This window comes from Amblyraja radiata, chromosome 1 (assembly GCF_010909765.2).
Source record: "Amblyraja radiata isolate CabotCenter1 chromosome 1, sAmbRad1.1.pri, whole genome shotgun sequence".
Taxonomy (NCBI): domain Eukaryota; kingdom Metazoa; phylum Chordata; class Chondrichthyes; order Rajiformes; family Rajidae; genus Amblyraja; species Amblyraja radiata.
In genome coordinates this window covers 92,250,976-92,274,171 of record NC_045956.1, presented here as the reverse complement: position 1 = coordinate 92,274,171, position 23,196 = coordinate 92,250,976, and positions in this window count along the sequence as shown.

Genomic DNA, 23,196 nt, shown 5'->3' with positions numbered 1-23,196 from the left:
GGAAGGAACAAAAGTCCAGTCCACCTCCGCGCTGATCTTCCCAGATGTTCACCCGTGGTCTGGGGCTCCCGAGCACCCCGTAGTCACCGCTACTGGTGGCCCGATGTTCAGGCCCTCTCGCCGGGAATGATGGAACCCCGATGTCGAAAGGGAGACCATCCTCAGCGGCCCGGACCTCTAAATCGGCCACCTCCCGCCGGAGTCCGCGGCTCCCGAAGTCCACAGGCCGAGCTGGACGGAGATCCACACTGGTGACCCCCGACAAAGGGTTGCAGGGCTCCGCGATATTGGTCAGCGCCGCCCACATTGGGAGCTCCGCAAACCACAGCTCCGCGATGTCGATGCAGCAGGCACAACATTCCGGAGCTCCAAACGGCGATCCCAGGTGAGGCATTGCCTGCTCCGCGATGTATCCAGCACTGCGCCACCGCTGCTGGAGCTCTGGTCGGTCCCGGCAGGAAAGGCCACGCTAATCTGGTAGGTAGGCTGGGGGGGGGGGGCGAGGACGTGACTCAAATAATAGTCATATCCTGTCCAGGAAGCGACTGAAGAATGGTTTCCCCCTTACCGTACCCTCTTCCCCCCACATATAAAAAAAACCAAAAAAAAAACACACTTTAAACAAAACAAAAAATAAAAAAGATACCGGACTGAAGGCAGAGGCAGCCAGCTTACAGCGCCACCAGATGTCCGAATGTAAGGCCAAAAACCTCTGGTTATCACACAACTTGAAGGATCTAATTACACTAGAGGGGATGCAAAGGAGGGTCCTGTGGGTGATGCTAGGACCATGGAATTATTTGTTCAAAAAAATGAATAAATTTAGATTGTTTGTCCTGAAACAGGAAAAATTCAAAGGAGAAATAACTGAGGTACACAAATTAGTAAGACATCTGGACTGTCCAAATAGGAAGTATTTATTTCCTTTATTTTATCAATTGATTCATGGATAACAAGCAAACAATTGGAATAAACAAATATTTTTTCAGGTTGCCCGGCTGTGACCAGTGAGATCCCACAGGGATTGCTGCTTGGTTCATGATTTGGCTGATAAGACTGAGCAGGTGGCATTGTAATGAAGGAGATGGATATAAAGAGGGTTCAAGGATTGTGGCAGATGTAATATAATGTGGAAAAATCTGATTATCCACTTTGATACTCAAACCAGGAGAGCATGGTATCCACCAAATGGTGAAAGATTGGGTAATGATGTTCGAAAGCACCAGATGTACACAAATCACTGAAAGTCAACATTAGGCATAACAAGCAATTAGAAGAACTTGTTCACGTTTCTTAAGAGGGAATCCGAGTACAAGATTAAAGATGCCTTACAATTGTCTAGGATTTTGGTAGAGACACCCTTTGGATTATTGTGCACATTTTGCTCTTCAGACCTCAAAAAAAGAAATAATAAGAAAAAATCCAGCTATCAACCCCTAACATTCAATGGCATTACCATCACTGAACCTCCCCCAACAATATCCTGGGAGTCACTATTGATCAGAAGATGAACAGGAGTACTTATATGCTCGACACCACTCCCCACTCGGCTGGTGGGTATAGCAGGTAGATGCGGCAGGTACTTTTAAACAATTTAAAACACCGCTTGGACATGCTACATGGATAGGGAAAGTTTAGAGGGACATCTGCTAAACACGGGTGAATGTGACTAGCTTAGATAGGGTATCTTTGTCAGCATGGATGAGTTTAGTCGAAGGTCCTGCTTGCATGCAGTGTAACTCCATGACTCCATGACCATGCAGGGGGACATACTATTTCTTCACACCCGTAATACAGATAAATGCATTTGATTTATCCTGCAATTTCCAGCACTCCATTACACCTGAGCCATGAACAATTAGTTAATAAGTTATTTGTTGGCACCTGTAATAACTTACATTAATCATTTTATATTTAATTTGGGTGATAGCTGGGGTTTTGAAGGAAACCCTATGGCCAAATTAGCTAGGAAAGACCAAGCTAGGATTTATTGCTGTTTGGAGAAACAAGGAACTGCAGATGCTAATTTATAAAACAAAAAGACGCTAACTGCTCGAGTATCTCAGCAAGTCAGGCAGCATCTCTGGAGAACAGGGAGAGGTGACATTTGTGTTGGGTTTCTTCTTCCCGAAACGTGCTGAACTGAAATGTCACCAATACAGGTCCTCCTGAGATGCTGCGTGATCTGCTGAGTTACTCCAGCACCTTGTTTTATTCAAGAATCCAGTGCCTTGTGTCTCCAACTATTCACAAATATTTATTAATTATTTGATTATGATAAGACTTCAGACCCAAGAAGTATCAGGACTCGAAACATCACCTGTCTATGTTCTCCAGAGATACGGCCTGACCTGTTGAGTTAATCCTGCACTTTGTATCTTTTTTTTGCTGTTTCCTATCTTTTTCAGAATCATGCCTTAAGAAATGTAATATTTCCACTGTCCTCTCGCAATGCCATTACATTACTAGACATTCAGCTCCCACATTATTTAACCCTGTTGCTATCCAGATTAGAGTGTAACAAATCTTCGTTGTATCACTTCATGACATACCGTGGTTTTAATTACCTGAAATACTTTCATTAACTGTTGGGCAGCATGGTGTCACAGCGGTAAAGTTGCTGCCTTATAGCGCCGTAGACCCGGGTTTGTACGTTCTCCCCGTGACCGCATGGGTTTTCGCCGAGATGTTCGGTTTCCTCCCACACTCCAAAGACGTACAGATTGTAGGCTAATTGGCTTGGTGTGTGTGTAAATTTTGTCTAGTGTGTGTAGGATAGTGCTAATGTGCGATGATCGCTGGTCGGCGCGGACTCGGTAGGCCGAAGGGCCTGTTTCCACGCTGTATCACTAAACAAAACTAAACTAAACTCATCTGACCTAGATTGTAGCACTCCTTTTGAGAAAAACTGCTGCATGACTGCAAGCTATAACTGGCATTAGCTTTCAGTAATTTTTAATGCTTTGAAAGGATCCAGGCAAGAATGACATGAATGACTGCGGAATGCAGGAGCACAGATTATGATTATGTAAATTGGGGATATTCTCACTGGGAAACTGAAGGGTAAGAGGAAATATGATAGCTACTTTTGAGAAAGTAAAGAGACAGATTATAACAAGCGCTTTCACCAGTTCCAACGTAATGAAGCCAATTGATGCAGTCCATTCGTGAAAGGGGGATAAACATAAAACTAGCTTACAAATCGTAATATCAGTCAATGGGCAGTCAATCTGTAAAACAGGGAATTGAAAGGAGCGGATCATTTTATTAATTAAAATGCAAATTAGATTTATTTCAGGAAACAATACCTTTGGATACCGCGAAAGAGTAATTTGAGACTGATGTGATAAATGTAGCAGGGGGGGGGTGGGGGGAATAAATAGCTTTGAGGTTTTGATTCCCAACCGTGCGGGATGCGGGATGATTATTGATTATTATTGATTGATTGACAGGGTTTAGTTTAGTTTACATTACCCTGCACATACCAGGGACAATTTACACTTATACCAAGTCATTAACCTATAAACCTGTACGTCTTTGGAGTGCGAGCGGAAACCTAAGATCTCGGAGAAAACCCATGCGGTCACAGGGAGAACATACAAACTCTGTACAGACAGGTTTCTGGTGCTGCAAGCGGTGTAAGGCAGCAACTCTACTACTGTGCCACCGTGCCGCCCTCTACCGCTGTGCCACCATGCCACGGTGTGATTGAGTCAACAACCCTGCAGTGGGAAAAGCTGCAGCAGAATAGAGACAGGATCTTTGAAGGACAGAGTAAAGGGCCTGTCCCATGAGCATGCGACCTGCATGCGGCAAGCGCGACCAAACCGGAAGCAGGGGCCGCGCGGATGTCGAGTGATCCCCGTACAGGGCCGGTCTCACCAGCATGTGCCTGCATGCGGCGAGCGCGACCAAACCGGAAGCGGGGGCAGCGCGGAGGTCGAGTGAGTGACGTGAAGTTCGAGCGAAGTCCGCGGGAAGTTCGCGCGTGACGTACTGCGTCAAGACGTTGCGTACGGCGTCGAGATGCTGCGCACGCCCGTTGAGGCAGTGCGTATGGCGTCGAGGTGGCTGCGGGCCGGCAGGCCATTGCCGCGCGGAATTTTTGAACACGTTCAGTTTTTCGGAGCCCCGCGTGATGTCAGGACCAGCTCTGCACAACTCCATACGGCTCCGGCTATCGAAGTGGGACCTGCCCCGCGAGGCCGTACGGCTCAAGCGACCACGTTAGGTCGTGCTTGCCGCATGGAGTCGCATGCTCGTGGGACAGGCCCTTAATGGTGTCAGTCATTGGGATAAGTTGTGAATGAACCCCACCTTCCTGCTTTTTCCCCATCAACTTGGGTGGTCAGTCCAAGCACATTTACAACACTGTGAATAAAATATTGTAAGAAGAAGAGAGAAAATATATTTAATTTAATATGTAGAAATATGGCAAATGCAGAGCTTATATAGTGTAAATATTTATTTTAAAGTAGATGCGGGAAACATTCAGCAAGTCGAGCAACACCTGTGGAAAATACCAAAGGGGTTAACATTTCAGATCTGAGACTTGAAATGTTAAGATGTACAATCAAGGAAATGCAGATGCTGGTTTACAAAAAAGACACAAAGTGCTGGAATAAATCAGCGGCTCAGCCAGTATTTCTGGAGAACATGGGTAGGTGACATTTCGGGTGTGAACACTTCTTCAGACTGAATCTGTCATTCTGAAGAAGGGTCCCAATCCAAATTGTCACCTATCAAATGTTCTCCAGAAATGCTGCCTGACCTGTTGAGTTACTCCAGCACTTTGCATCTTTACTTGGAATATTAACTCAGTTATTGACGCAACTGTTCACAATTTTATGATTTCCACAAGTGGTACAAATCAGAATTACACTAGTAGAAATGGCAACTTCGATATTTAGCCTAAAACCTCCACATTTACTCAACATGAAAATCTGCAGGTCAGATATGCTTTAGACACATATTTTCCATTGATTTGAGTGGAGGGAATGGCTGGAAGGGGAGGTGAAAACAATTTGGTGGTTTTAAATTATTAATTTTAAATTACAAGCATTTAATTGTTTTTCAGTACTTTAAATTTGTATTATTTAATTTGAGTGTTGTTTTAATGATCTTACAGTATATATTGAGAAGCTTTTTATTTAAGACATTAAATTCTGGGATGAACTTCAAAATATTGAAGTTCGGTTAAACATGAGAGGCTGAATTGTGGAAAGGTAACAGCTGTAATTAATTGTAGATTTTTAAAATAAATTTGTAGATGGGGTGACGTTAGCTCAAACTATATAAACATTAAAAAATAAAAATAAATCAGGGGATTAATGTGCATCCGGGGAACACTTAGCCTCAATAACTATTGCTTTTCTTTCAATATTTTGCATAACTCTGTTCACTGTTCTAACCTGGGATCATGGTTGGCTTGGTTTGTGGGGTTTGCTGCGTAACAGAAGAGACTGGGACTGAGAAGGTAAATGGCAAGATCCAGTAGTGACAGGCCAGAAATCCCAGGAAAAGCCAAGATTAAGCCAACGATCAGGGACTGGGAACCTGTGTGGGAGCGAGTAACATGATTCAGCTCAAAGCAATAGAGACACCATTGTGGGGTCTTCAATTTCTGTCAAATCAGGATTCAGATAATGGTTCAATGGTTTATTTATTGTCACGTGTAACAGGAAGAGTGAAATACATTTTTTTGCATACAGCTCAGCAAAACTATCCCCATACATAAGCACAATCGCCCTGGTCAGTATAGTATGCACAGAACAGCCCACTTAGTCTATATGCAAGAGGCCCATTTTGGCGCCATTTTACAGTCCCAGCTGCAGCTGGCCACTAAGGCCCTTTGCAGCCGTCACCTCCATTTTGGTCGTCCTGTGATCTGATGTGCCTCTACCTTACATCATAAGGTTTATGAATGCAGATGCATGTTCAACATGTTCAGATTATTTGACAACTTTGATAGCTCAGCAATGAGCACATATTCTTAGCCATTAATCTGCTTATTTTCCTGCGATAATAATGGACAACATATACTGCCCAGGGACATTATTGTGATTATGAACAGTAATTTCAAAGATTGTTTGTAAATTTTAGGTGCAAACTGGCGAGCTGTTGAAGACTGCAGGTCGTGGTGCACAACTTGCATTGTTCACCAGTCTATACTGGATGCTACATGATGCTACAATGCAGAACACCTCATGGCTGTACTAACTGTGGAGTAGCAGTGCAGCAAGCAGAGGTGCTGCCTCAAGGTGCCAGAGAGCCAGGTTCAATCCTGAGCTCAGAAGTTGTCTGCTTGGAGTTTGCACGCCCTTCCTGGAACAACATTATTTTTCTCAAATTGCTCTGATTTCCTCCCACATTCCAAAGGCACGTGGGTGGTAAGTTAATTGGGCATTGTAAAATATTCCTCTTGTCTGAGAGTGGTAGAATGAGAATGCAGGAAGATTTAAATAAATAGATTTATATAATGTAGGATTGTGCATATGGATGTTTGATTACGTTAGACATTAGAGATACAGCATGGAAACAGGCTCTTCGGACCACCGAGTCCGTGCCGACCAGCGATCATCCTGTACACTAGCATTATCCTACACACTAGGGACAATTTACATTTTTTTTCACCAATGCCAATTAACCTACAAACCTATATGTCCTTGAAGTATGGGAGAAAACGCACAAAGTCACAGAAAGAACATACAAACTCTATAAAGGCAGCACCCGTAGACAGGATCGAACCTGGGTCTCCAGCGCTGTTAGGCAACAAATCCACCACTGTACCGCTGCACCGCCCAAATGGTTAGTGCAAATTTGATGGGCTGACGATCCCGTTTCTGTGCTGTAACTCTATATGAATGACTCTGACTCTATGCCTTACAGAACTTGAGATTATACTGTGTATTATTCTACTGGCTGCACTAATCTATATTTAAAGGCTGACAGACAGCATGATCTGATCATTTATTCATTGATTGCCAATTAAAATAAATCAGCTAAACTATCAGCAAAGTCTCACTTCATAGCTTCCAATAGCGAACTTTCAAAAATGTCGCTTCTTAGAAACCCCCACACGTACCATTATATGCATTACAAAAGGATATCGACAAAATTATCAGTGGTAGCATATTTGCCGTCCCATGAAACTGGAAAGCTGAACTCTAACTTATTAGTGACAATCACATTTTATGGAGTTGGGAGAAAGAACACAGCTGTGGTGTACTGGGTGATTTATCTGACTTTTCATCAAAATCATTTTCCCTGTTGCAGGTGGTTATTTGTTCACACTCCATTCCAGCACGTAAATTTTCCATCTGTTTTTATTTTCTCTTTCTCCCTTTCCACCTAAAGTTGTTGAATTAATGCAAGACCACAGGTCTGCAGCTGTCCTCCAGGATATTACTGATGGACTGTTCTTCACATGCAGCCTGAGGGCAGACTACAACAGCGCTGACAAAATCCACTACAGTTATTTTGACAGAGCCTCTCAAACCCCAATATTCACAACCTGGAACAAAGGCCGCAGGCATATGGGGAACACAACCACCCCAAAATTCCCCTCCATATTTCAAAGCACCTGCAACATTGAGTCGGATTCCTGAAACTCTGAAACAACTCAACATTGTGAAGGTACCTTCACTTGAAGGGCTGCAGGTTGCAGGTCTTTATTTCTTCACACTTCTCGCTCAAAATATATCATAGTCAGGCTACAATTGCTTTTGTTTTTCTAATTTTGCTTTACACTTTTCTTGGGCAGCACGGTGGTGCAGCGGTGGAGTTGCTGCCTAGCGCGAGGGATCCGGGTTCGATCATGACTACAGGTGCTGTCTGTACAGAGTTTGTATGTTCTCCCTGTGACCTGCGTAGGTTTTCTCCGGGATCTCCGATTTCCCCCCACACGCAAAAGGTGTACAGGTTTGTAGGTTAATTGGCTAAGTATATTTGTAAAATTATTCCTAGTGTGTGTGTAGGATAGTGTTAATGTGTGGGGATCGCTGGCCAGCATGGACTCAGTGGGCCGAAGGGCCTGTTTCCATGCTGTATCTGTAAACTGGACTAATGTCTTGCATTTTTGCATTGTATTTTTTATATATGTACTTTATGTGTATTTTATGTTTCAATGTAATGGTCTGAGTCTGTGTCCTGTGATGTTATTGCAAGCAAGATTTTCATTGTACCTGGATTTCACAAAACTTGCGGAGATGATAATAAACTCTAGTTAACCTGACTTGAAATGCTGACCTTGCGGGCAATGCTTACGTGGCACGAATGCAGAATTACCTTAAACATGTTCAACGTTTTGTTTTTACCCATTTCCAGTTTTGGAGTTGTTCATGCAACTGCACAGTGGGAGTTTCTTCACCACAGGCAGTCAGGAAATTAGGCCTTTGGCATCCTCTGTATTACTTATGGATGTTCATTAGGATCTCCCAGCGAAGCACACCTCCTGTGAGTTGGTTTGAATAAACCAAAATGCTTAATCCCACAGTGACAAATTTACAAACTCAAAAGCTATGGAAATCTAAAATAAAAAGCAGGATATGTTGGGAATAGTCAATGTGCAAGGCAGCACCGTGGAGAGAGAATCAGAATTAACACCAGCTGAACGATCTTTCTGATGAATTGTAACTGATCTGAAATGCTAACTCTATTTCTCTTTCCTTGGATGCTGTATGCAGTAACAAAATTCTCATGTTCAATCACTTTGTTACTAACCAATTCTTTGTGGAAAATCACAGAAGAGATCATTAAATTTACGGATTTTTCAGAAAGTCTCAAATGCCATGCAGTCAGTGAATTAACCTTGAAGTGTGATCATTGCTGTCGTGTGGGTAATGCTATGGTCACTTTGAACACGTGTGCTCCTGTAAGCAGCAATGTGAGAAGGCCAAATAATGATTTCATTTCTGCGATGTTCTGATGGATAAACATTGGCCAGGACACTTGCCGTTGTTAAAAATCATGTCTGCTTGGGCTGCACAGTGACACAGTAGGTAGAGCTGCCGCCTCACACCACCAAAGACTTCAGCTACTCTCTGCGTGGAGTCTGCCTGTTTTCCTTGTGCCTATGTGGGGTTTCTTTGGGTCCTCCCGTTTCCTCCCACAATCCATTGATGTGCAGATTTGTCGGTTAATCAGCCGCTAAATTATCCTGAGTATGTGGGAAGTGGATGCGCAAGTGAGATAACGTAGAACTAGTGTGAACGAGTTATCGATGGTTGACATGAATTCAGCGGGCTGCAGAGCCTGTTTCTATGCTGTATTTTTCCAATCGATTCAATTAAGGTGAAGCTACAATTTAACATCTTATCTAAAGGAGAATTCCAACAGTGAACAAGTCTCCAATACTGCACCGAAGAGTTAGCCTCCAGTACTTTGCTTTACTCTTTGGATCAGGATTTGAACATAGAACCATTTGGCTCAGCAGCAAACCAAAGATGTAATAAGCGGAAGAATCAACAAAATAAAGTGTCAAGCAATTAAATAAATCTAATCAATAGCATTGCCCTAGTCCAAACCCTTAGTGTCTGCCTTCCACATGCTTTTGCCTGCCCAGCTACTTCTGCCGAGTAGAAACAAGAGTAGATGCAAGTCTACAAAAATAAAGACAAAGTTCTGGAGTAACTCAGCAGGTCAGCAGCATCTCTGGAGAACATGGTGAGATGGCATTTCAGGTTGGGACCCTTCTTCAGACAGATTATTTCCCCTCTTCAATAGGTCTGAAGGGTCCCAACCGAAGTCATCATCCATTCATGTTTTCCAGGGATGCTGCATTACTCCAGTACTTTGTGACTTTTTTTACTTCTGCTCAGTGCTCCATTTACCACAGTCAATCTGCTCTCTTGAATAGCAATAGGGTGATAACATCCACCCCTCCACTGCTACCGCACTAATGTTGCCCTCACTGCTACCTACTGGCCATCCGAGGTCGCACCACTGTACTTGGTCACCTCGGCTTCAAAGATCAGCCATGGCATCCTGGTCTCAGGCCAACTCAGCCACACAGAGTGTAGATGGCAGGATCCCCTGTGCTCTGAATGAGCAAGCCTGTTACCCACATGGTGAAAATATGCTACAATTTCCCAAAGTGTGCCAGGCCTATGTATCATTACTGGTCTCACACAGCATTCCACTTTGAGCGAGAGGCTATTTTGTAGGATATAAAAATAATGTATTATGCGGTAAACAATGTTGCTCAAATGTAACCACATTGTAGCCCTTATCTAAATATCTAATGATTATGGTAATTGAATGTTTTGTGTAACTCATAAGTGTTTCCCTATTAAACAGGAACCCATTTCTTTAGCGTGTAGATATGCTTAAGATGCTTCCGAAAATGAAACCCTTCGACAGTGAATTCTTCCAATTGCATGTAAATGAAAGAAAATGTTCTTGCATGTAATTTACTCCATACCCAGACCACTTGTTATGAGTTAAGTATTAATTAATGTTTCGAAATGCAACAGTAATGTGCAATGTTTAAAATCTCCAATCTGGCAAGTTAAAAGATATTGCCCTTTTTACTTTCTATCTTTCCCTGGATTTGCACATCATAACATGATCTTAAAACCACCATCATCCTACAGTAAACCGACTCAGCAGATTTTCACTTAACAAGGACAGAAGTGATTTATTTCCTATTCTTTCTCTGCAGCTATTTATTCCTCGATCTGAAAAATGTGGTGTGCTTGGTTTCACAGACCCTGTTCCCTGTGTCTTTAGCACTCACATTGATAAGTGGTTCTAAGAAAAACATTTGCATGTTACAGCCTTTTCAAATTATTTGCAGTCATGAGCAACAAAACTCAATGGAAATTGTTCTGATGACATTGATAAAATCGGTGCATCCCTACACTTCACAATTATCCAATTGGAATAAATTTAATACGAATAATTTAGAGGGGATAAACAACACATCTCTTCATAAAATTTCAAGTTCTGAATGTGTGGAAGCAAGGGTGCATGACATTGCGAGATGTGGCGAGAAACCCGATTATTTTTCCAGATTTAGTGTCTGTAATTCAGATGCCCCATGCACTGTTTGTACTGCAGACTGGGAAGAATTGATAAGATAATCACAGCAAATGTAGTTGAAGGGTGTTCAGCAGCATACGATTTGAAATCTGCATTTGGCTGCACTGGTGACAAGGGGGAGGAAAAGCAATGCAGATAATATCATGACGGCTGCAGATCCATGGGCACATCACTGGGCATAATATCAAGCATGCAAGGAGAACAATGTCTATGCTGACTGGGAGAAGATGCAGCATGAAACCAGAACCAAGTACCTATGGTCAGACATGGCCTGAAACCAGCAGCAGGATAGTTGCCCAATGTTTCGAGATTCAACACTACAGGCCTCATCAGCTCAGGAATGACAAATAATACCAGAGCTTCAATGTCATGGGCATGCATATTATTAAAGTCCATCAGTCTGCCCTATCAATTCCATTGTGTATGAAGGAACTGCAGATGTTTAAACTAAAGATAGACACAAAATGCTGGAGTAACTCAGCAGGACAAGTAGCATCTCTGGAGAGAAGGAATGGGGAGAGAAGAAAAGGTATATCAATTCGACTCATACATTCAATTCTATTTACCTGCAAAATGAAGAAACCACAGATGATGGAATCATGAGCAGAGGTCATACTGCTGGAAGAACTGAATGGATCTGTGGAAAAAAATTTAAAGATGGTCCCAACCTAAAATGTCATCTGTCCATAGCCCTCCATAGATGCTGCCCGACTTGCTGAGTTCCTACAGCAGCTTGCTTTTTTTGTAACCTACTTATTCCTCTTTGTCCATATTATCCTCACATCCATATTTGCATAGCCAGGCCTCACACTCAATCTTTCCTTTGTTCAATAGCACGCCTCCACCACAAAACCACCGTCAAAAGGTGCTCTACTTCCTCCCATCCAGAGGATATTCCTCTCATCCTTACTTTCCCTCCTTGTAGAAGTGAGCAAAGAACACCAGTGAAGGTAGAGAACTAGAGGTGGCCCTTTACCAAGCATTCTGTTAACAGCTCCAGATGAGGCAGTCTTGGATATGGAAAAAGTAATTCTGGAAAAACTCAGGTTTCTAGAAAACAACAATTGATATCCAGCATCCAGACCCCATGTTTTCTTGGAGTATTGAACAGATCAATGAGACAGGGTATGACAGGCTGCATGGATCATGGCAGCTGCCCAGGTACTTGAAACCCCTGTAGACACAATCTCCCATAGTTGCAAATCACAAAATGCTAATAGGCTGAAATTCTGTCCTTTTGATGCAAACTCTAGACTGCACATGGGTCTAGCAGTATTTTGATGGCCAAATGCTATCAATCATTCCTTCAGTATAGGAATACAGTCTGAATCGTTTGTACAAGCACATGATCATCCTAGCTGGCCATATCCTTGAGGCTTTTGATGTCACAAAGAAAAGGTCCAATGCTACCTGCACACTTGACTCTAGCAAACTGAGCAATCCTACAGTTGTCTTTCTTCAACAAGGGATGGATTGTGAAGTGAAGGCATTCAAGTGAGGCCATTGAGTTTATTGCCATATGCTCAAGTCCGGTGATTTACGGCTACAATGAAAATCGTGCTTGCAGCATCACATGAACTCAAACAATGCACATATGCATAAATTATATATGAACTACACACGTTATACATACATTCTCTATGACGAAGACTGTGCAACATGGATAAATGTCACCTTCTTGAGACTATGCCTAATTTAGGTGCTTTTGATTGTAGGGAAGCATGTGCCCATGATGGACTATGTCAACACCACTCTCTATCGCCTCTTGCATACCTGTGCATTGGAATTACTGCATCAGGCCAGGATGCAACCAGTTAGAATATTTTCTACAGTAGGTCTGTAGAGGTTTTGCATATTATTCAGTGACATGCACATATTTCTTTAAACTTCTAAGAAAGTAGAGGCACTGGTGTCCATTCTTCATGATTATGTCCATGAGTTAAGCTCAGGACAGGACATCAGAGATGTTAATGTCCAAGAATTTGAAACTGCTAATTCTCTCCACCACTAAACCATCAATGAAAACTAGACTCAGAGTTGTGGACTGCGATGACATGAACACTGACAGAACATATACATTAAAAGGAAGTATCCTTTGCTCAAAAAAACATGCAGAGATATTTTATCACCTGATGTGTTGGCCTGAGTTCCCCAAAACAGTTAGTCCAATGCTTCAAAGGAACTGAGACTCTTTCTGCACCATCTGTGTGCAGTGTATGGCCTCCCAGGAGCCATGACTCTGTTATGAACCTCTCCGTTAGACAGCTGCAGGTGGGAAAGCAGCAGGCTGCCTCTGCTTACTAACCTCCTGTGGTTGGCAAGCGTGCTCATCCTCTGGATCCCACGATGATGCTGGCAAGACAAGAATGAAGAATTTCCATCTAAATGTTCGGTATTTCGCTGTAGAAATGAAGCAGACAGTTACAACCTTTTTGACAGGGTGGAAATTTCAGGAGTTAGAGGATTTTCATTTCCCTCACAGAGTCATGTAGGTGCCTGATAACCTCTGTCAGGGGGGGATGGTGGAGACAGATTAAATAGGGACATTCAAGAGGCTTTTATATAGACATATTGACATACAAGAAATGGAGGGGGAGGAATCATTTGTAGGCATCCGAGGTTAGTTTGTCTCTACATCATGTTCTGCATAGACATTGTGGGTTGAAGGGCTTGTTTGTAAGCTGTACACATTTATGTTCTAAATAAACAACGGCAATCTTAAGGAAGTTTTTCCATTGAGATATGGATGTTTCTTTAAATACCGCACTCAGTAGTGAAACTGAGGGTCTCCAAATTTCCAGGTTATTTTCCTGTTTTTTTTAATGTAATATTCCCATTGTTTCATATCCTGTATTTTATGTAGTATAGATCATGGTGTATTGCCAAAATGAAGAGATGAAGCAAAAATAAATAAATCTGTTTTTACAAAGAAAATATCAGATGTCCCTGTTTTCTTGCTTTTCTTGTGACATTTTTCAAGCAGGATTTCATCAAATCCTTAGGCTAATTTATACCAGAAAGATTACATTGATTTTGCAATTAAATAACTCTATATAAGCCAAATTCTGGGTATGCTTTTGATTTTTATCATTTATCACTCGATTAGATGGTTTTCTGATGCCTAAAGGTTTTGCAACACAATGCGAGTAGCAGTGTCCCTTTGGTCACGTGTGAATTGTGGGAATTAAAAGCAGAGTAACCGTTTTTATATTTATTGTTTATTTTAAATTGTTTATACCTTGTATCTTTCCTTTGAAATATATAATAATGAATAGAACTTAAAATCATGAAATAAAAATCTAGTTTGCTCACCTATTTTATCGATGTCTCACTGCAGTCCCTCCCATTTTTTGACGCTGTCAATGCTATAATGAGATTTTTTTGCACTTGTCGCGATATTTAAACAATTCAAACAACGTGGTTGTAATGACCCTAACCTGAACTAAGTGCCTCATGGTGGCTTACGTGCCAACATTTTGTAAGGGAAATTGGAAATCAGTATAAGAGACAGTGTCCCAGTGGTCACATTACGGGCATGCTATGCTCTGAATAACACTGTGTTCACTTTTATTTGCTTGAAATCATTGGTTAGTAAAAATCTTTTCGCACTTTTTTGTTCTTTACGATAGAAATGTTTAAATTCCAGTAAACTTTCATTGCTTGTTGCTCTGTTGCAGAGCTGCCAACTCTCACGCATGAGCGTGAGAATCACGCATCTCACCCAATTCTCACGCTCTCACGCTGATCACGGACTTTCTCATGCTCTGTCGTGAGAAATTCTGTGATCAACGAGAATTTCGAAACTAATATCAACTGCTTGTGTGCGCGTCTGTTGACAAGACAGCAGCATTCTTATTCTCTGTTATTCTCACTTGACCGAACCATCACAAACCTCCAAAGCATGTCCCCATGCAAATTTACATTGAAAGACACAGAACGGGCAGTGAATGAGTGTCAACCAGTGCAGCAAGTATGGCCATGTCCTGCTCCCGGCGGCAGTCGGAATTTTAGGATTTGCGGGAAGCAGCTGACATGACCGAGGCCGGCGAGCGGCAGGAGAGAGGTGTTCTGACATGGGCCACTGAACCGGGAGGGCTGGAGGGCTACAGCCCCCCCCCCCCAACACACCTTTTGGGCTAGACATATTTCAATATCTCCGGGTTTGGATGAGGCGCTGCTGTGGTCTGATCAACCTGGTCGTGGGTGTTGGAGAGCCGGGGCAGAGGGAGGGATGGAAGCAGAAGCAGTGGAAGGGGCAGATGCAGATGGGGAGCTGGGGCTGGCGAGTGTTTGCCGGGCTGGCGAGCTGCAGCTCCGGCCATGGAGCAGCCTCAGAGCAAGAGTCCCGGACCGTCGGAAGCGTTGCGCCACTGCCGTGAGAGTCTCTGCGCCGAATTTGCCCTGGTGACCGGCATGGACCAGACTGCAGCTCGGTGCATCCTGGAGGACAACCAGTGGCTGCTGGAAGTAGGTAAAAAGCTCTAGGTAGAAGCGGTGGAAGACAGTGGCCTTCAAATGGTGGTGGTTGGAGAAAGCATCCTGCTTGCCTGCTAGATTTTCACTTACTGTAACTGAAGGAAAAATGTTCCCGATGTTGGGGGAGTTCAGAACCAGAGGTCACAGTTTCAGAATAAAGGGTAGGCCATTTAGGACTGCGATGAGGACAAACTTTCTTCACCCAAAGAGTTGTGAATCTGTGGAATGCTCTGCCACAGAAGGCATTGGAAGCAAAATCACTGGATGTTTTCAAGAATGAGTTATATTTAGCTCTTGGGGCTAGCGAAATCAAGGGATATGGGGAAAAAACAGGAAATAGGTACTGATTTGAGATGAACAGCCATGATCATATTGAATGGCAGTGCTGGCGCGAAGGGCCAAATGGCCTATTCCTGCACCTATTTTCTATGTTTCTATGCTTGAGTAGATGGCAATAAAACTCGACCACTTGATTTTGAAACATTCATGAATGGTGGAGGTAAGATGTAGTCATGGAGTGATACAGTGTGGAAACAGGCCATTCGGCCCAACTTGCCCTCACCTGCCAACATGTCCCAGCTACACTACCTGCTTTTGGTCCATATCCCTCCAAACCTGTCCTATCCATGTATCAGTTTAATTGGTTCTTAAATATTGGGATAGTCCCTGCCTCAACTACCTCCTCTGGCAGCTTGTTCCATACACCACCACCCTTTGTGTGGAAAAGGTTACCCCTTAAAAATTCTTAATTTAGTAGCATTGCACTGTTTTTTCTAACTTGATTGAAGACCGTAATATATTAGGCATCATAATAATTCTCTCTGGCATTGCGTGCAGTGCAAATTCAAAGACATTTCAAAGCAAGTATAAAAAGTGCCCGAAGGCTTTTTGGAGTCTCCACATCCTTTTTAATATGCCCATACTTCATTTAAATGTGGGCACCACAACAGACAAAACACTGAAGGCTGGAGAGCATTGACAATGCCAAATGACAGCTGTTCTAAAATGAGCACATGGCAAACGATCAGCTCGGCATCCATGATTTCCCAAGATTTGCCCAAGAAGTGTCTCCATTTATTGAAAACATGAAATAAGTTTCTTGGTCTGAGATGGAAAGCAATACCTTACTAGGCTTGCCAGTAGGCCTACACACTCAACAACCAAAGTTTCTAATGAGCAAAACATATTAATTTAAGTTTCCTACATCAATTGCAACCGTTTTCTGGATTTTCTGGAGATCTGAAGGGTTGGCATTTCAGATTAGTGGCCAAAAATCAGAAAACATGCTACACGGCATGAATTGGTAAACCTTTCAACAACCTGGCATCTAAGATTTGTGATTTGTGTCAGCAATGACGAAAAATTGCCTCTCCCTACTTTGAGCAGTATCACAGTGGCTAATCATCTTTCCGTCTTAACCATTAAACTTGTTCTTCACATTACGTCATTACGTTTCAGGAAGAAGAATGCTTATTTTTGCAGTTATAAAAAAATTACATTGACGATTAAGTATACAAAATGGAAAGACAATTTTCTACAAAACAAAATGCAAAATTTGGATGAACTTTGGATGAACTTTGAGATCCGCACTCTCCTGAAGTCCAGACACAGGGCATTCACATCCAACGATACAGTGGCCTACATGAAGACCAGATACGACCTTGGTAAGGCCATCAAAAAGGCCAAAAGGGACTTCTGCTCCAAACTGGAGGACGAGACAGATGTTCGGCAGCTGTGGCAGGGTCTGAATGCAATCACCTCCTACAAGGCAAAACCAGGAGGCAGCTCGAATGCCGGTGTAACATCACTCCCTGACGAGCTCAATGCGTTTTACGCACGCTTTGACAGGGAGAATACTGATGTGCCTTCCCGATCTCCCATTCGCTGTGATGGCATTTCAGTCTCAGTCACAGAGGCCGATGTCTGGAAATCCTTCAGAGGGGTGAACCCCCGAAAAGCACCTGGACCTGATGGTATACCCGGCCGTGTTCTAAAAACCTGTGCGGACCAACTGGCGGGAGTTTTTACGGACATTTTCAACCTTTCACTTCTGAGGTCTGAGGTCCCCACCTGCTTTAAAAGGGCATCAATTATACCGGTGCCCAAGAAGAGTAAGGTGACGTGCCTCAATGACTATCGACCAGTGGCACTAACGCCGGTGGTGATGAAGTGCTTTGAGAGGTTGATCATGGAGCAAATCAACTCCTACATCGACAAAAACCTGGACCCACTGCAGTTCGCGTACCGCCACAACAGATCAACGGTGGATGCGATCTCGCTGGCCCTCCACTCCGCACTGGACCACTTGGACAACAAAAACTCATATGTCAGGCTGTTATTCATTGATTGCAGCTCGGCATTTAACACAATCATCCCCTCCAAACTGGTTACCAAACTCGCAGAACTGGGTCTCTGCGCATCCCTCTGCAACTGGATCCTCGACTTCCTCGTCCACAGACCACAGTCTTTTCGTATTGGTGGAAATGTGTCAGCCTCAATAACAATCAGCACGGGAGCACCTCAAGGCTGCGTGCTCAGCCCCCTGCTGTGCTCACTCTATACCCATGACTGCGTAGCGAACCACAGTGCGAACTCCATCATCAAGTTCGCTGACGACACCACTATTGTGGGGCGTATCACTGATGGGGATGAGTCAGAGTACAGAAGAGAGATCGAGCAACTGTCCATATGGTGCCAGCGCAATAACCTGGCCCTCAACACCAGCAAAACCAAGGAACTGATTGTGGACTTTGGAAGGAGTAGGAGGGGGACCCACAGCCCCATTTATATCAACGGGTCGATGGTTGAAAGGGTCAAGAACTTCAAATTCCTGGGGGTGCACATCTCTGAAGATCTTTCCTGGTCCGAGAACACGAACGCAATTATCAAAAAAGCTCATCAGCGCCTCTACTTCCTGAGAAGATTACGGAAAGTCGGATTGTCAAGGAAGACTCTCTCTAACTTCTACAGGTGCACAGTCGAGAGCATGCTGACCGGTTGCATCGTGGCTTGGTTCGGAAATTTGAGCGCCCTGGAGAGGAAAAGATTACAAAAAGTAGTAAACACTGCCCAGTCCATCATCGGCTCTGACCTTCCTTCCATCGAGGGGATTTATCGCAGTCGCTGCCTCAAAGAGGCTGGCAGTATCATCAAAGACCCACACCATCCTGGCCACACACTCATCTCCCTGCTACCTTCAGGTAGAAGGTACAGGAGCCTGAAGACTGCAGCAACCAGGTTCAGGAATAGCTACTTCCCCTCAGCCATCAGGTTATTAAACCTGGCTCGAACAAAACTCTGATTATTAGCAACCACTTTCTGTTATTTGCACTACCAGTTTATTTATTCATGTGTGTATATATTTATATCATGGTATATGGACACATTAATCTGTTTTGTAGTAAATGCCTACTATTTTCTGTGTGCTTAAGCAAAGCAAGAATTTCATTGTCCTATACAGGGACACATGACAATAAACTCACTTGAACTTGAACTTGAAAATACTGCAGATTCTGGAAATTTGAAATAAAAGCAGAAACACTACAACATTCAAACAGGCATCTTTTCAGAAGGGGGGGGGGAGCAAGATTAACATTTCATATTGAAGGTTGTTCATCTGAATATTTCTCAATACAATACTTTCTCTATTGTCTTCCAGTCCCCAGAAGTCCAACGGATCACATTTTTACAAATTCTTCAACTTCAATTTATATTTCAATGACATCATTAACATCATAACATTTCCCACGGTGATCTGTAAAAGTGTTATCAAACAAAATTTGGTGCTGGGATATATATTGGGAAATATATTAGCAAAGAGGAAGATGTTATGGAATATCTCAAAGGGAAGAGAGGTGGAAGGATTCATGGAAGTAATCCCAGAAGTTTAGGACATGGTAGCTGAAAGCAGAGCTTCTAACAATGGAACAGTTAAACCTGGGGATGTCCAGAAGTCAAAATTAGAAGAACAATATTGAAAGCATAAGATGATGAAATAATTTGAGACCATGGATGAGAATTTTAAAATTGTACCATTTACCAATTGTCTGTGGTTTGCCACTGAGAAGGATTGGGTTAAAATCCTACACTTGGGGGTTGAATATTAAAATTTAAGGTGGTGGGCAATTGCTCAAAATGATGTTTTCTGGTTAGTAAAGTTAAATTGAGGGTCAGAACATTCATTTGTGCAACAGTTTAAAAAAAAACATTTGTTTGGAAGAAGCAGAGAGGAGTTTTTGCTGCTGTTATGAATTATACTTTTACCCTCAATCAATGTTTCTGAACCAGGTTACTTGATCAATATCACGTGGTTGTTTCTGGGAGCTTTCTGCACACATGTTGACTGCATTGTTTCCTGCAGTCTGTCATAGCATTGATTACTGTCAATTCCACCCTGTCTAAGCCCATACAACTGTGGCAGTCTGTATTGAAAAATTTAAAATCCCTTCCGACAACAATCTTAGTAATCTCGCACTCTATGTACACCCCCAGCATATTTATTCATATAATTGCCATTTAGGGCATATTATAATCCCCAAAAGGTGAGCATACCTTTAGTATTTCTCAGCCCCATCCATAAAACCTCACTGGATAATCCTTCAGTAATGTCATCTTCATCTACGGTCATGATATTCTCCTTAATCAAAAAAGCAACTCTCCTTTTACACCACTATCTCACCTTTAGCACCTGTACTCTTGAACATTAAGCTGTCAGTCCTGTCCTTCCCTTAGCCAAGTTACCACAATGGCTGTAACATTCCAGTCGCACATATCTATCAATGCTCCGAGTTCATCTACCTTACCTGTCAGCCTTCTAGCATTGAAATAACTGGGATTTAATCCAACTGTCTTTCCTCATTTCCTGCCATGTTCCTCCCTATGCTGTCTATTGAACTTGCTATCGTTGACTTCTGCACCGACTACCAGCCTCTCATCTGTCTCACTATTACATTGGATCCCATCTCCCTGCCAATCTAGTTTAAACTCTCCTGAGTAGTACTAGGCAAGTGACGTGCGGTGAGGTCAATGGGAGGCAGTGGCTAGTATCAGTGGCCCGGCCCTCCCTGTATTGATCACCGCGTCTTCCCGGGGAGAGAGAGGGGTGGAGCCGGGGCTGTGTGCGTGAAGCACGGCGACTGGAGGGGCGGGAGCATTGCCTCGGGACAGTGAGGGAATGACCCATCTCCCTCTCTGCCCCTTCTCCATTCCCCCTCACACCCCTCCCTGTCTACCCCTTGCTTCCCCCTCCACCCCTCTACTCTCTCTCCACCCCTCTCTCCTCCCTCCACCCGGGGTAGATCTACCCAAGCCGAGAGTACATTACTCCAGTGCGGGGCCCCCTTAGGCGTGGAGCCAATTGGGAGCTCTCAGAGGCCCAGAGCCTCCGAACCGGCCACAACAAATCAACGAATCAACCTACCAGTCAGCGCCACCCGTGGCTGGAAAGTCAGCGCCGCCAGCGGTGGAATCCAGTGCTGCGCTGCCGTTGCTGAAGCTAGCTAACTTGGGGGGAGAATGAGGTAGCGTCAATTGTGTGAGCTGAGCCTATGTAATTGACGCTCGCACTCCCTCCACTGGGCTCAAGACACGCCCCCTTATTGAGGCAGATGTCTTCGCTGCCTTCCCTGGTGCTTTTTCATTGCAGTTTTATGACGAGACCAGCGAGCCTAAATTTAATATATTTATACGTGAAATAAGCTACATGGACTATGGAAGGCAAGGACATGTAATGAAGAGGTTTACAAACATTACATCGGTGACATACAGAGAGATAGTAACAGGCACACACTTATTTCCCGCACTCCATCCAGTTTCTGAGGGGTTACGCAATCAGAGGGGAGGCTCAGCTCGTCGCTGCCTCACCTCTCATCTCTATCTGTATTTGCAGCGGAACTGTGCAAATTTGGCAATTTTGACTATAAAAAATAAATAGATTCATATAGAAATGACATTTATAACAGATCAGTGGAAAAATCTATATATTTATTTCATTTTATTATTATTTTTCTTTACTTTTCTTAACAGCTATTTTCATTGCGAGTATGACAGGTGAGGCTCTGCCTCCCCTGACCGCACGCCCCTGGTATTGGCATAACCTGCTTGGAAGGCTATCTGTCCCCCGACAGTTCAGGTGCATCCCATCCATCTTGTATAGGTCACCTCTGCATCAGAGGAGATCCCAACAGTCCAACAATCTGAATCCCTGCCCCCTGTATTATATCCTCAGCCACATATTCATCTGTTCGATCATCCTGTACCTACTTTCAATAGCACGTGGCACCAGAAGTAACTGGAGAATTCCTGGATATGTCGGACAATCACTGTTCCAGGAGTACACTGGCACTTTCCCCGAACTCTACCTCCACCGCATTGACGACTGCATCGGTGCTACCTCCTGCACCCATGCAGAACTCACTGGCTTCATTAACTTCACGACTAATTTCCATCCTGCACTCAAATTCACTTGGACCATCTCTGACTTCTCCTTACCATTTCTAGATTTCACCGTCTCCATCACAGGAGACTACTGACTGACATCTATTTAAACCCACTAACTCCCATAGCTATCTAGTCTACACTTCTTACTACCCTGCTTCCTGTAAAGACTACCCCTTACTAATTCCCAGTGCCCATGATGAGGTGTTCCATACCAGGTCATTGGAGATGTCCTCATTCTTTAGGGGTTCTCCTCTTCCATTAAAGATGAGGGTCTCACTGGGGTCTCCTCGATATCTCAGATCTCCGCTCTTGCTCCCCCTCACCCATTCGTAACAAGGACAGAGTCCTCCTTGTGCTCACCTTCCACCCCATCAGCCATTGCATACAGCATGTAATCCTCCAGCATTTTCACCACTTCCAATGGGTCCCACTACTCGCCACATCATCCCATCTCCACCCTTTCTGCAGAGACCGTTCCCTACACAACTCCCTGGTCAACTCGTCCCTTCTCACCCAAACCAACCCCTCCCCAGGTACTTTCCCCTGCAACTGCAGGAGATGCAACACCTGTCCACCCTTGACTCTGCCCAAGGACCCCGACAATCTTTTCAGGGAGGCAGAGGTTCACTTGCACCTCCTCTAACCTCATCAAATGTATCCACTGTTCCAGGTTACGGACATTTTCAACCTCTCACTTTTGAGGTCTGAGGTCCCCACCTGCATCAATTATACTAGTGCCCAAGAAGAGTAAGGTGACGTGCCTCAATGACTATCGACCAGTGGCACTAACGTCGGTGGTGATGAAGTGCTTTGAGAGGTTGATCATGGAGCAAATCAACTCCTACCTCGACAAAAAGCTGGACCCACTGCAGTTTGCATACAGCCACAACAGATCAATGGTGGATGCGATCTCGCTGGCCCTCCACTCCACTCTGGACCACTTGGACAACAAAAACTCATATGTCAGGCTGTTATTCATCGATTACAGCTCGGCATTTAACACAATCATCCCCTCCAAGCTGGTTACCAAACTCGCAGAACTGGGTCTCTGCGCATCCCTCTGCAATTGGATCCTCGACTTCCTCATTCACAGACCACAGTCATTGGTGGAAATGTGTCAGCCTCGATAACAATCAGCATGGGAGCACCTCAAGGCTGCATGCTCAGCCCCCTGCTGTACTCACTCTATACTCATGACTGCGTAGCCAGTCACAGTGCGAACTCCATCATCAAGTTCGCTGA